At 39.0% G+C, this 14,069-nt stretch overlaps 1 protein-coding gene and 1 long non-coding RNA gene across 13 annotated transcripts in view; both read right to left on the reverse strand.

Moving 5' to 3' along the window:
* IQSEC1 (IQ motif and Sec7 domain ArfGEF 1) overlaps positions 1-14,069 on the reverse strand; it is a 248,336-nt gene that overhangs the window by 128,370 nt on the left and 105,897 nt on the right. The gene's annotated exons all lie outside the window — the stretch shown is intronic.
* LOC107319687 lies at positions 10,801-13,028 on the reverse strand. Its single transcript, XR_001557883.1, has 2 exons — positions 11,794-13,028; positions 10,801-11,171 (listed from the first exon to the last, which is right to left on the reverse strand). It is a non-coding gene; the product is annotated as an uncharacterized LOC107319687 (long non-coding RNA).

The raw sequence follows: 14,069 nt of genomic DNA on the forward strand, positions 1-14,069 counted from the left end.
ACTCCCATCCACATATAGTTTGCTTCTTCAGACAGATTATAAGCAGCCCAATGGGAAAAGGCTTATGACTGGCTTTCTGATGTGAATAAAATCAATATCAAACATGGGAAATGTTACTTAAACTGGGTGGAAGTCACCAGAATGGAACAACCAAAAGAATCACTGTTGCAGCACAAGAAAGAAACCAATAATTACGCTGTGGTAAGCTGCACACCCAGGCAAAGCTGCAGCAGAACCCTTAACCTGGTCACCTGCACCAACAGCCCAGCTCATCTTTGCGGGAAGCCTCAGGAGCAGGCTGATGGCACGTGGGACAAAGCTTTGTGGCCAAGAAAAAGGAGCAGCAGAGATGGGAAAAATCAGGTGTAAAATCCATCCAGACATTTAAATTTTGGGGTACATAAAGCCAGTTAATTTCCAACAAATTTACAAAATATCCTTAGTGCAATCACACAGCCACTCCTTTCTGTAAGCAACTCTGTAAGCAGTTTTGCATTTGTTTCTATGGAGTCTGATAAGCTCTTCTGGTTAGGGGCACAAGACATCTGTACCAGTACCACTGATGAGTCAGTTGAATGACATCTTCATACAAGTACTTAACATTTCAAAGAAAAGGCAGAGGAATCTTTGCATGAACTGGAACTAAAGCTAGCACACAGGGCTACAAATTCAGCTGGATAATTTGGAACTGATATGGTCAGCATGAAACTTGAAGAATGGGCGTAATTGCTGGTAGCAACCACTTCTTTGAAGGCTGAAAGTTACATGAAATACAGATACGTATGGCTCCTGAATTGAAGCTGCAAACTCTAAGCAAATACAAGTCGTAAAATAGCTACTTCTGCAGAGTATTATGAGAGACAAAACAAATATTCACAAGGAATCATCGGTCTAAAATTCAAACAATTGCTGTCTCACCCAATAGAATTTAGCTTTCCAAAGTCACAAATATTAAATACAGTCCTGAGAATTCTGCCCTGAAGCAAAAAAAAACCCAAGGCCACAGGCTATCACACCTGCTATTAGCACTATATATTGACTGTTAAAGTTGTGAAGTGAGCTAACCTGAATATAAAAGATGCCTAGCATCTATTTAAAAGACCATTTTCTCAATACCTTGAGCCATGACAAGATCTGGGTTCTGTGTATGCATGTATGTGGGGGGAGGTTCTTTTCCTCTTCATTTTCTTTCTTTTTGTTCTTTTGATGAAAGAGACTGTTGATTTCTGATAGGTACAAAGTCACACTTAGTGAAGATTATGTAACCTCATAGCATGGATTTCCTGACACCACACAGACAGAGAAAAAGTAGGAAATGAATATCTAGAAGAATCAATAATCTGAAATCTTGCTTTCTTCAGCTCAGATAATAAACAAGGAGTGCTATTGATCTAAGACACAGCATTAGAAAGGCTTTAAACTATTCCGTATCTCAGTGTGGAACAGTGACAGTGTAAATCATTATGATATTTCTAAGATGTCAATGTGAACGCAGCAAGCACCAATGTAACAGAACTACACAGCAACTGCTCTTGCTGAGACTGGATAAGTAAAATATAGGAACTGCAGTAGTCCGGCACTGTGCCTGTGCTATAAGCCTTCTGCAGAGAATTTGTTAAACAATCTTGACTGAGCACAGAGTTATATGGAAGCTCTTACCAAGCTGTGCGGGTCATATTGTGCCAGTCTCTGTGCTGTGACAGCTCAGTATGCCTGCTTCTCTTCCCATGGGCAGTCTCTGGTCCTTCAGGTTCAATTCTAAGCTCAGGCAGGCACAGTCCATTTCCATGACTGGAGGTGGCTACAACTGCTTCAGTCTCAGTTAACCAGAGAATAAATGAGATCATGCTATTACCTACCTCAACGGTGTCATAGACTACAAATAACTACTTATAGTGATCAGGCATAGTGTAAACAGTCAGGAAAATTTCAAATTTAAGCCAAGATGTTCCAGCATGAATATATATAATAATGATGGATTAAATAGCTGTAGTTGAAAAATCCACAGCTTGATCCCAAATAAAAATTGCTTAAATGTGTCATCTTTTTGGCTAAAAAGTGAAATGTATTTGAAGCATCCCAGTACGTGCAAAGATATGCTGCCAGCTGATAACTCTGGGTGGTGTGCATAAGGAGGAAAAGATGGTTCTGAGCTCTATCAAATCCCTAGTGCTAGAAGTAGCATGGCATTGCCTCTTTCCAATGCTGAGAAAAGGAAGGCAGAACAGCATATTAAAAATTTAAGACACTGCTACATATTGCTCAATGAATAACTGCAGCTTGTCACAGTTTCTTTGTACAAGACACAAAAGAAAAGCAAATCCTTACATTGCAGCCTGGTAATGTGATATTCCACATATAAAGAACGACTGAATTGTTTGTACTCCCTAACTCAACTTCATTACATAAAAATATTTACACCTTCTTGAAGACATTCATGATGAACACTTTGTACCCCGGTACTCACTTTAGTAGGTACAGCCAAAGCATCTAACCACAGGGGCCAGAAGAAGGTAACAAAAGGAACACTATTGGCCAGAACACACTTCTACAGATATCAAACTGAAAACTGCAGCCATAACTTTAGTCATCAAATAACCTACTGCCAAAAGCATCCCTTCATAATCTGTTTTTATTGTTGCTTTAAAATTATTTTTAATCAATTTAGTCTAAACTTTTTTCTTTTTATCCCACTGACAGTGTCTAGGAAACAAAGCCTGTCCACCATGAACATACAAACCATGAAGAAACAGATCAAGAAGCTCAGCTAGTTTTATTCATTTGAGAAGACTTCGTGAAGGTAAAAATATATTTTCTATAGAGAAGAAAATATTATAATAAATAAAACTTACTTTGTACTTACAGACAAAACTGGGGCCTACGTTCGTACAGCAACTTGAAAGTCTAAGAATGGGGTGACTTGGGGAAGCTTCCTTTTCAATAAATGCTTTAGTTTTGTGGTAATACATTACACAGTGAAAGACAGTAGTAAAAAACAGTGATTTCTAAAAACTCCATCAGCTAGATTTGCTCCTCCAATAGCATATAAAAGTTAGTGGCCCTCATGCTGAAGGCTCTTCACCTGTCTTGCGATACAGTTGGAGTGATGCCTTGCATTTAGGCAACCCAGCTGCAATGACTGAGTACACGTTCTAAAGGAGCTACAAAAATTCCCTTCCTTCTTGTCCTTAAAACAAGCATTTGATCACCACATTTCCCTTTGCAAGGGATATTGTTACTACAGCCTTTCTAGAACTACTAGCGAGAGCTCTGCACAACTGATGCAGTGAAGTAAAAACCAAACAAAAATTGAATATGACAGTGAATCAGCAAGAGTACATCATATGCTGAGAACACAGACTTCATCCTTTAAAGCACAGAGACCAGTTCTGCTGGGTGTGTTTTCACATATACTTAGGACATTTATTACTACAGACAGTTCAAAGTATAGGAGATCTTTTAGCATGGAGCAGTAATACAGATACATCACAGGAATAGAGCAATGACTTCCCATTTCATACAGTTTTATACAGTAAGAATTTGTTTTTCCACCTCACATCAGCAGATTTTAATTCCCTGGTTCAGAATGAGTTCTCTGAGAGAAGCTTGAAGCTCAAGTATTTCCTGTGCACTATAACAAGCTGCAGGTACCTCCCTGCACCTGCTTACATGCACATGGAAACACAGAAGGCTCAAAGAGCCCTCTTCCCTTGTACAGATCTGCAGGCAGCATGAGCCAAAGCCCACACTGCCTGGAGCTAATTCATCATTGCACCATTGCCTATGGCAAAACCTATTCGTTCCTATCCAGAAACATCAACTACAGCTGAAGAATTCATATGACTTCCAATGTACTTTGATACATTCACTTGCAATCAATGATTGTTTTTACACATATTGGTGATTTTTTTCTTAGATTACTCAGCATTTGACAGGCAGCAGCAGATTACCAAAAGATGCCACGTATCAGTGTGCAGGAGCCTTTTGTTTCCCAGGAAATGGAAGACAATTGCACTAGCAGTTCGGTGGATTCAAGGGCCTACAGTCAATGCGCTGTTTCCCTACCAATCAGTAAAACTGCATCTATTATATTTTTTATCATTTCTGAAAAAGAAAACTGCCAGATAAATCCATATAAGCACAGTCAACAACTTAAATTGCAGCGCACTGCTTTATCAGTCTGCCAGAGGTCAGAATATTTCCTTTAAATATGGAAAATAACCTTTTTATCACTACAGACACAGAGTAAACATTTCAGTAATTTTGCTGCTGTTGGCTACAAACGTACTGAATCCAAAATGGAGTTAGATCATTTTAAAAGAATAATGGTTTTCTGGAAGAAAAAGCTTACAAATGTAAGTGAAATAACACGAAAGCAGCAAACTCCTGCAGAATCTGAAAAGAAGCACAACTGGAGCTACATCACCAGCATGTCTGTGGAAAAACAAGAGAGGTTGGTGGTGTGACTGCTGGAACCAGAATTCACAGAAGCACAATGAAAATTAAATGTGACTAAGAAATGGAGAGGCACCTCCCTGACAGAACCAGCTGGAACCAAACCCTGCAGCTCTGGTACTGTGGATCTGAGGGGCTGATGGGCAGTGGTTGTGAACCCCAACCTGAGGAAGTTATGCAAGTATCATATTTTATATAACAAATTTTATGCAAATTATATAAAACCTTGTACAAAAATTAAATTTGTTGCAATAATAATGTAAGAATAATTTTCATTACCTCAAATTTCATAAGATGAGACAGATAAACCACAACAAGATGACTACTTGTTTTGCACAAATTCAGAGTTCTAAAGAGATTGTCACATTCAGTCTATGCTCCAAATGGTATTTACTGTAGATGTGTTCAGGACACCTTTGTACCATCTGTGGGAACTAGAACAGCTTCAATGTAAACCAAGAAATCAGAACTGTTCAATGCCAGATGTATCTGAGAGGGCCAAAAGTTCTTATTGCCAAGTGGATGCAGCTGGGTATACTTTGGAGCAAAACCACACTTGGGATGCTGCTATATACATATATACAGTTATACACATATGTAACTGCTACACACATATACATATGATACTGTGAAACTTTAGAAAAAGCCCTCAAAACACCAAAATCATAGAACAGAGTCATAATACCTAAAAAGAAACCTTTAAATGAATCTTTCCCATTCATTTCCATATGATTTACCCAGATAGTAATACACCATTTACCTTTTCAGCACTATAAAATCAGATGAAACAAATGACTGGTGGAAACATATATTAGGCATTTACCCAGGAACATTTGGCTATGGCAGCCACCATTTTATTACTAGCTCCCATTTTAACCATTCCAAGAGAAGGCACGTTGCATGCAAATTAATAAAAACTGCCTGTCATATTTTCCTGTTCATGGGTAAGCTATCTCTGGACTAAGTTTTGTAGTGGAGAACTTTACCCTCATCTGTAGTAAAGCAAGGGCTATTGTCCCTCTTTGCCCCTGTGAGATTCCTCCTAGAGCAGCACACCCTGCCAGGGGGCTCCCAGCACAAGAGAGATGTGGAGGCACTGATTTCCAGTGAGTCCCACAAAATTAAAAATAAATATAAAAAATATTGTCAGTAATTAAGTCGGATCATAAAACAGAAAGTGTATTATTATGGGCTTCACAAGAGCACAACGCACGCAGAGAGCACCTCAAATTAATAGTGAATCCTAGAGACAACAAAGGCAATTGTGCAGCTTCCACAGTCAGCTGACAGCAGCAGGCACAGCTGAGAGCTCACTCATTAACAAGGCCCAGAGCCCAGGGAAACTGCTGTCATCAGGCACCTCGTGGCCAGCGAGCAAACAAAGTTGTTTGTCAGAAACATCTGCTGCCTCTATGGGACAGAGCAGTGGGCTGCTCACCCATTCTTTCCAGTATCAGGATACTTGTCATGTGATTAATAATAATATGGCTTTTTGAATCACAAAATAAAATTAAGTAACATTGCCCGACTGAGATTAATGATCTCTACTATAGCAGCCTCTGGCAAAGTCTTGTCATAAAATATCAATTACAATTAACTGAATTCACTATTAAGATGAGTTTAACTGAGAAAGAGAGCAAGACAGATTTTCAATACTATCCAATGTTCAGGTGTGTCGTGCTCCAGTGATGGGCTAGAAGAAATTCAGAGGTTAATGAAGCATGACATAATTTCTTTAGGAAAAAATACTTAGATTAATAGGTTATAAATTGGGTTTATTTCATGCATTTGCCCTATGAATGCATAGCCCAAAAGCACTGAAGGCTACAACGCACACAAAATTAAGATCAGAAAAGTAAAGAACTAGGAAACAGAAAAGTCAGCACACCTTTGCAGAGCGACGTAAAAGCCAGGGTACAGCTCTCTCTTTTTGTGTTGAAAATCCATATCCTCTGTGTACCATTTTTTTTCACTTCGAATATGGCAAAAGCAGCTGATACATGTTTGAGGATGAAATGTCTTTGGGTAACCAGTTAACCCACCTGGTTTAGTAAACACAGCCTTTCAAATATTCTGAAATCTTACTGCCAGCTCTAAAGGAAAGCAGCGTAACACCCATATTTACTAGCAACAATCAGGGGCGAAATCCTATTGACTGCACAGAACAAAGAGGCCATACTACGGATCTTTGAACTTTCCCCCTTTCTAAGGCCATCCGTATGTAATCAGTCCCTTAATGAGTACCCAAAATCTTTTTGCTATCTATGTTTATATGCAAAGAATACTAGCGTTTACGGATAGTTGATCCTTTCCAGATCTATAATTTCACTTCTATTGTGAAAAAAAAACAACAACAAAATGACCCTCTCTCCAGGACAGCCCCTCTAACACCGCCCAGGAGGTCTCCAAAGTCTCTTTTAAGAATCAGCAAATGAACCCAGTTCTCTACATTACTGGGTGGAAACTGGATGGCAGCAGGACTGAGTCACTTGATAGCCAAGAGCAGGAGGCTGACTTTCCTCTTAGCACAGCCAGGCAAAACTTACTCAGTTCATTAGATGTTGTTTCTCCTTGCAGACTGACTCAGTTCGTGTCTCCTCTTTATCTATCCATTTTTGACAACTCAACAAACATGGGGTGCCCCCTGACCACAGCTAGGAACCAGTCCCTGCAACCACCAAGCCCACTACCTGCTACATTCTGGCAATCCTGCAACTGCCTTTTGGCAAGGAAGCCCAGTGTCCTTCAGCAAGCTGGGGAGAACAGAAATCAGGTAATCAGGTTCACAGCAGGTGAGTCACATCAAGCTGTTAATGTTGTAGGCAACTGAAACCTGTGCAGCTGTGCTGCCTTACACATTCCCCTGCCCAGTACCGAGCAACTGCTGTGCACATTTTGTGAAGAGAAAACACAAAACAGACCTACACATAGAAGGGAAAAACCCAAATGTCCTTTAAATATGATCATGGTACTCCTAACTGAATTGCTACAATTAATTTGGTAGAGTTAGAACTAGTGAAACTAGAGTTTCTGCTGCTTTGATACCAGAAATCTCTCCAGTAGTTCTGAGTTATTCAAGCTTTTTAGTTGCCATTATTTTTTTTTTCACTTGAAAACCAACTCATTAACAACTCTGGATTAGCTTCTTACCAAAATGTTTCTTAGCCTTGGAGAAGTACTACTGTGCATTTGTCCTGTTCTCCTTAACTCCTTTCTCTTTAACTGTCATCCATCCAACAAGTAGGACTGAAAGATCCCTTCCATCCTACCCCATACACATACAGCTACACACATGCACTTCCCTGGAACACATTCTGCATTGCAGCTTGAGAATGGCAAAGGCAGACTATGTTATACAAGCAGACTCTATGTACATATGACAATAGATAAACAAAACTGACTGTAGGGCATGCTGTCATACATATCCAATGTGTAATTCCACATGATCAAACACTCCTCCACCTTCAGTGTTAACAGACTTGAAAAATAAATGTAAATTAATCTAAGTTGCTTTCCTTCTCTTTATCTACAGCTTCGTGTAATAAAATAGGCCTTATCCATAATGATTTACTTGCTGAGAAACAGATTACATTGGAGCTCCCTCTAGCCACCACCTTAGGAATTATTCATTTACTATAAAAGATGCAAATTTTTGTACTATTCAGTTCTGCCACCAACACAGTGATACCCCTTCATGCTTCCAGACATTTGTGTAGATACTTTTGGTATTTTTTTAGTTTTTAGATAACAAGAATTCTTAGTTTGTGCTTGAGATGAAGAAGGATTTCATGTTGCACAACAAAGCGTTTAGTCTGGCAAATCAATATTATATAATACGAATGTCATCCTTTCAAAATGATGGATCAGGAGGTTTCAGAGGGACTCAGCCAAGTCCCTGACACTGGTCAAAGACCTCGATGAGTCACCTTAAATGCTATTTTAATGCTGCTTCATTTTGAACAGCAGATTAAACTTTTCCATTCCTGGACTCCTGATCAAAGAGGTTTATGACTAAGGAGCTTCCTTAGCCATAGAGTGTGCATAATTCTAATTCATTATGAATCTTGAGTTACTTGAAATAGTGGCAATCCATAACATATTACACAGCTGGTCGAATAGCTAAGGGAAATTTTTGAAAGCTTAATTTGATTCATGGTGAAGATCTACACCCCATTACATTTTTCAGGGGATTATTCCTTCTCCTCGTGTCATAAAATATTTTGCTTCAGCTAGTTAGAGTTACTTTTAATACTACTTTGGGAGATAAGACTTGAATTTATCACAGTCGAACTGTGCTCTGCTCCATCTAGTGGTGCATAAATATCCATGCCTTTCAAGCATGAAGCAACTGCATAATCTGCTCAGAGCTATGGAACAACTTCCCACAATCAGAGGCACAGAGAGGAAGCAATGCATGTGCAGGAAACAAAGGCAAATCAGTAGTAACTGTGCATGATGTATGATGCGTGTTACCCACCTATTTTCAACAAATACAATCAAAAGAATGTAAGAATGGAGTGCATTTGCGCTTGCACATTGCATTTGCAAAGGAGAAATCCACATTGCAGAAGAAAAACAACAGCAACTGATCCTAATAGATGTGAGTGCCTAAAAGGGCCAGAAGAAAAACTTCCAAACAGAATTTCTATAAAGCAGCAGCTTTAGTTCAACCCTTCAAGGTCATGACTGAAAAGATTTGGTGCATGAAGACAAGAAAAATGCGACTCCTCTCCACCTTCCAAACTAGAATGCACAATAAGACAGTGTTAACTATTCACAAAAGCAGCTGATAAATCATCAAAGAATCGGGAGGAAAAGGGAATTTTTCCACTGCAGCCTGTGTTTTGTAACGCTGCGCAGCATTCAGGTTCAACTCAGCCTAGCTAAAAAGGAATCCCTCCTGGGTTCCAGTACTAAATCCTGAAATTCGCTGCATGTTTTATTAAGCCAGCCATGACTTATTTAAATTGGAACGTGTTTACTTGCACATTTCTGACTTCCCAGCACGATAGAAGGTCACTTCTCTCTGCTCCACGCAGAGTAAATGCCAGGATTTGATAATACTGTGGATACCAACTTAAATTGTTTCAAATGCCAGCAAATTACAATGCTGCCGTCTTCCCTTAACTGGAAAACTACCAGATAGAAAACAACTAATGATAACATCCTGCTACAGCTAATAACACTGATCACTTATCTACCTCATTTCTCCTGAGACCCATCATTAACCACAACCACATTCAAGGAAAAAGAGCTGGCACCACCTACAGCTGGTGGCTTTAATTTTCTTATTTAAACAGTAGTCTTTCTTCTTTCTTTTCCTTTATACAAATATACAAAAGATACTTATTAAAAGATTGGACAAATCCCACCCTATGGAAGAAAACAATTACAGTGCTCCAGTTCTGAGCATCAAGGAGAGAGAGTTAATTACAGTTTACATCTGAGAGGAAGATAAGCAAATCAAAATATCAGAAATTCCTACTGTTACCATCTCTGGGTAGCAGCCCTGAGAAACTCCTCATCATAGCAGTTAAAGGGCAAAATGTTCAGCAGCACTTAGACGTGTAGTTCCCTGCCCATAAAATGTAAGAACACTTCCAATAACATATAAAACTGCAGTGGTTCTGTAATTCACACATTTTACAATGGGAATGAAAGATCTTCATGTTTATCTGACAGCAAGAGATAGGAAAACATGAAGCTACAGTGCATTCAACACCAAATAATGGGAAAAGCCATATCTTTTCTAGTTGGCACAGTCAGAATAAGAGACATGGGCAAACCATCATAAAATCATGAAGGCAGATAAGCTTTCTGCGAGGAAGTTCTTCTGTAGGCTTCAGACACTTCACGATCATGCCTATCTACCTGGAGTTACAGGGCCATTCAGTTATTTCACTTTGTGCACAGCATGGAGAAAAACATTTTCATCAGTTAAGTACCTGAAGTATGTAAGACATGATCTTGTACTTGTGCTAATGCTTCTTATGAGACTTTGACAAACACAGGATAGCAAACAGACTGCAAAAAGCTAAGAAATGTAATGATTCATAGACTACTTATCTGTGTAATAACCTAGATGTTCTGGTTATTCATAACAATCCAAACTCAAAGAAACAATAGTTACACAATCTCTATAGAATAACATGCATAAAATGTCATATTGGTGGTTTCCCAGCCTTGAAGCAAACTTCTAGGATCAACAGCAGAAAAATCTTGGCCTAATGAAGATTGTAACGAACAGCTCGCCCCTCTTCCTATCCTACTAGGGGAGAAGAAATCACATTAGTTTGTACCTTTCACACCACATGACCACATACAACAACAAAACGCACAGTACACTTAAAGACTTACGATACTGTTTATTTTACTTCAAAATAAATTGTGCATTTTATGTGTTTGTTTACAGTTTTCAATTGTTTTAAATACTGGACACATGGAGGAGAGCTGTAGAAGAGCATGGAGAAGAGATTACCAAGATGGCAAAAATTTATGGCTGTGACATTCTGAATAACTCAAACTTGTTATGAACAAGAATCCTATGGCATCCATGCAAGTTTCAGTCCCATACACACCAGTAAGAGAGGAGAGATGGACTACACAGATGTAGCACTGACTGCACACTTAGCGACCCCGAGCTTCTCTGTTATCTTGAAGATGGACTACTAGACCCCGAAGGCGGACAGCAGAACTGGTGCAGAACATTATCTTCCCTGCCAAGGAAGAGGAGGGCAAGAAAGAAAAGAGACAGAGGAACAGAATCATAGGGAACAGCATTAGGAAAATTAAGCTTGAGTTGTTCTTTTTGTTTGCTTTTAAATCCACAAATAGTGCAATTTACTGGTAAATACCAGCTGGCAGCCCATTTCATGTCAGCAACTGGACTTTCAGCGCAATGATTAACAATGCTAAAGGAGCACAGGCTAATGCTTAACAGTTAAACTCTGACCCAAGGACTATTTTAAAAGGGCAATTTCTATTTTTACCATACAAAATAATTACATTAAGTAGTTATATACCATACTCTGTCTACTATGTCCACAGAGTTTTTATTTTAAAATGTTAAAGAGAAACATGGTGATTTTCACTTCTTGATTTCACTGCAAATGCCGAACAGATGCATTCCCCTTCTGCTGGAGATTTACACACAGAAGTATTGATGATTGATAGAGCTCTACTTGACCCTCTACACCTTCTCCCCCCCACCTCCAAACCCCCCTCCCCCTTCTTATTAAATTAGAGAGAACTGTTGCCATGCAGCGTTGCCAGCATCATGAATGGCGCTACTAACCAGAAGGCACAAAGGCTTTTAAAGAAGCAGTTTGGAATACCTACATCTGTAATGCTACAACGTGCTTTATGGCAGGTGGAAGAGGGGATGCAGGCAGAGCAGGAAGCTTGGATGAGGTCACTTCTTTACCAGTAACACAACCATGGATGATTGTTTCCTTTAAACAAAATAACAAGCTAAAGAAGAAGGGTGGAAAGGAACACAAGGAAGAAAAAAAACCAACAAGAAAATCCAAAACCAATTCATAAATCTCAGAAATTCTGCCACCTTCTGATTGTTTTCAATTAATTTGCTGTGTATGAACACAATTCACCCCTTTTCCATCACTGGATCACGTAGGAACCAAGTGGAAAATTACAAGTATTACTATAATTATTCCAGCTTTCCTACGCCATAGGGTATGAACATGGATGGCTTATGTAATCATCTGAACCTCACACAGACTGTATTTGGATTTGTTTTGCTTTGTTCATCTTGAAAATCGGGATAACTAGAAGCAAGCTGGCTGGGCTGAGTGACATAGTTTTCACTCCTTTGCTTAATGTGAAAAAACACTGTCAAGCTTTTAAAACCCCACATATTACAAAGAAGAGAGTGCTTGTGTACACTAGGTAATACAGATAGGCAATTGCTATTCAGCTTGGAATAAAATCTCTATTCAACCTTTTATTATTTTCATAGAAATCTTCAATAAACAGCCAAACAAACAGTAGAAAGGACTCTGAAGGACTCCGAGCTCCTGCTGCTAGTTTTGTCTGTGACTAATCATTAATTGGGAAGGTTCCACGTGACTGAGGCATCTATTTGGTAGTGTGGGATGCCTTTATAAATGCTCATATGACAGACATGAGAAATGTTTACTATTTGTCTAAGCCTGGCAAACAGCACAAAGCTTATCAGCAGAAAATGTTAACAACTGTGATGAACAAAATTTACCTAAAAAACAGATCTTTTCCTATGTCAAGAATTTGAGCAAGAAGTTCCCAATTTACCCTGCCTAGTGTGCAAGAATTCCCTCACTACTCCTGAAAAGAAGATACAAACCAAAGCACACTGATAGAAAAGCATCTGCCAGCCAGGCATCGTTACAGTTAAGCTTCTGCATTAGCCAGTTAGGTTAAGAAAATAGGCATAATGCCTTCCACTGGTCCAGGGAAAAGAAATAGCACCATTAATCCTTATATCATCTTCTATAAAATGGTTTGTTGCACATAAGCCAACATTATCTGGTGAAACAACGCTTTCACATTAAAATTTTAAAGAAGTGAAGTATTTTCAGAACAATATTTTTACCTCCCAGAGGTGCTGATTAAACATTAAGCAGGTAGACACTGCAAGAAAATGATGTGATTTCTTTGGTACTATAACATCCTTTGCATTATCTGTTTGTTTTCACAGGTATCACTGGGGAAAAAAAAAAAAAAAAAGAAAAATCTCTAGTTTCAAGATGCCTTTGGACACGGTAAGGGCATCTAATTAAATATTAGAAGCATGGAAGGTAAAGCAGATGGGGAAAGCAATGAGTGACAGTCAAAACTGCATGCAAAACAAAACAAGGAAATCACAGAATCAAGAACAAACACATCACATCAGAAGATTCTTAGATATTAGTGGTAAGCAAATCTGTTTGCAGTTATAGCTGCCTGTAATATATCCATATACTCTCACAATTAAGAATATTCTCAAGCACAAGCACTCTGTTATAATTTCTTGTCTGGAGCTATTCCTGCAGCAGCTTGCCTCACAAAAGTGCACTAAAAACAAAACAGCCCACATCTCCCCACCTCCAATTTCAGCAGATTAGGAAGCCTTCTAAAAAAGGGCTGCTAGCTGGCAAGCTACCTTCAACCTACAGTATTAAGGTATCAATAGACAAGTAACTGGGAAGTTCACGTGAAAGTGGTGCACAATCTATGAATTGCACAGTGAGTGCACTCCGTTAGTATAAGATAGCTAGCATGTGTACAGATAGACTAAAGTACTATCTAAACCTTGTTGTCACAGAAAAAATGTGTTTGGAAAACACTGGAAAAAGATTCTTCTCCAGTTCTCCAACAAGACACAGATAGGATTGAATGTACTCTCTCTAAATGCCATTATATCTCTGGGATTTGTTTTCACATGTTCTAGCTGCAAGGCCACTAAATTATCTGGGCCATATCATGGAAAAGGCTCCGCAACAGATATACAGAAAACACTACATGGATCCACAACTGTTTTGTTTTTCTTTTGGAAGCCTCTGGTTCCAGCCATCATCTCCTTTCCTTTGCCCTCACACCAGACATAAAATCTGTATTCATGTGGTCACTAACAAAGATGG

This window comes from Coturnix japonica, chromosome 12 (assembly GCF_001577835.2).
Source record: "Coturnix japonica isolate 7356 chromosome 12, Coturnix japonica 2.1, whole genome shotgun sequence".
Classification (NCBI taxonomy): Eukaryota; Metazoa; Chordata; class Aves; order Galliformes; family Phasianidae; genus Coturnix; species Coturnix japonica.